Below are 1,309 nucleotides of genomic sequence, written 5' to 3'. Positions count from 1 at the left end.
GAGGATGACGGAGCATAAGGAGGACGCCGGAGCACAATGAGGACGCTGGAGCACATTGAGGACACCGAAGCACAGGGAGGACGCCGGAGCACAGTGAGGACACAACAGCACTGGGAGGACATTGGAGCCCAGAGAGGACGCAAGAGCGCAGACAGATGACACCGGAGCACAGACAGGACGGAAAAGCACTGGGAGGACTCAAGAGCACAGAAAGCACGGAAGAGTACAGGACGATGTCGGAGCACAGGGAGGACGCTGGAGGACAAGGAGGACGCCGAAGCACAGGGAGGACGCAAGATCACAGGGAGGACGCAAGAGCACAGGGTGCACACCGGAGCACAGGAGGACGCCGGAGCACAAGAAAGACGCCAGAGCACAGCGAGAACGCTGGAGCACAGTGAGGGCACAGGAGCACAGGGAGGACTCAGGAGCACAGGGAGCAGGCCGGAGTGTAGGGAGGACGCCGGAGCACAGGGAGGACGCCACAGCACCGGGAAGTCGCCGGAGGACAGAGAGGACGCCGAAGCACAGCGAGAACACTGGAGCACAGGGAGGGCACCGTATGTGGGACATTTGGGGCTTGACTCTAATTATTTAAATATTAATATAGTAATTTCAATTACGAAGGACCACCCACTTTTATAGTAAAGAGGGAAACTGAGAAAATGTGATCATTAGAACATTCAAGATGAACCAGTAACTATGGATAAAGTACTAGAGAATATGATCATTGAAATAATTAATGGGCTGTATAATTAAATGAATCAAAGCCTCAAACACCTACATAGGGGGGGGGGTATTACTGGAACTCAGTACGTCCAGGAACTAGTGTGGTTCGTTCACTAATCCAATGTATAATAATCTAATCCTATGAATACTTATGAAATCATTATCATTATCATTAAGGGGAACATAGATTATGAATATGCATAATAATAATTATAATAAACACATGTTAATCCAATGAACAGAGTTCTGCATGTAAAAGAGTACAGATAATAAATTCGAGGAATACAAAAGGAATCTTAGCTTAATGACGATTCCTTAGAAGTTAGTCACGACGCTTCCTCTGATTCTCCTGGACTCGTCATGGAACACTGGGAGTTGATTAACAAGGGAAATGACAGCTCGGAGAATTCTTCACACACGCTGCAAAAACAATTGTTTCCAGTAGCAACAGATTAAACTACTGGATTTCTATGTTCAATAAATGGATATTAATAATAAGATAAAGATAATGACCTGTGATTTTTAGTTGTTATATGTCGTCACGACAAGCTACCCAGCTACAAACCCGCCCCCGATTTGA

Source organism: Procambarus clarkii, chromosome 25 (assembly GCF_040958095.1).
Source record: "Procambarus clarkii isolate CNS0578487 chromosome 25, FALCON_Pclarkii_2.0, whole genome shotgun sequence".
Classification (NCBI taxonomy): Eukaryota; Metazoa; Arthropoda; class Malacostraca; order Decapoda; family Cambaridae; genus Procambarus; species Procambarus clarkii.
This window is presented reverse-complemented; position numbering follows the sequence as displayed.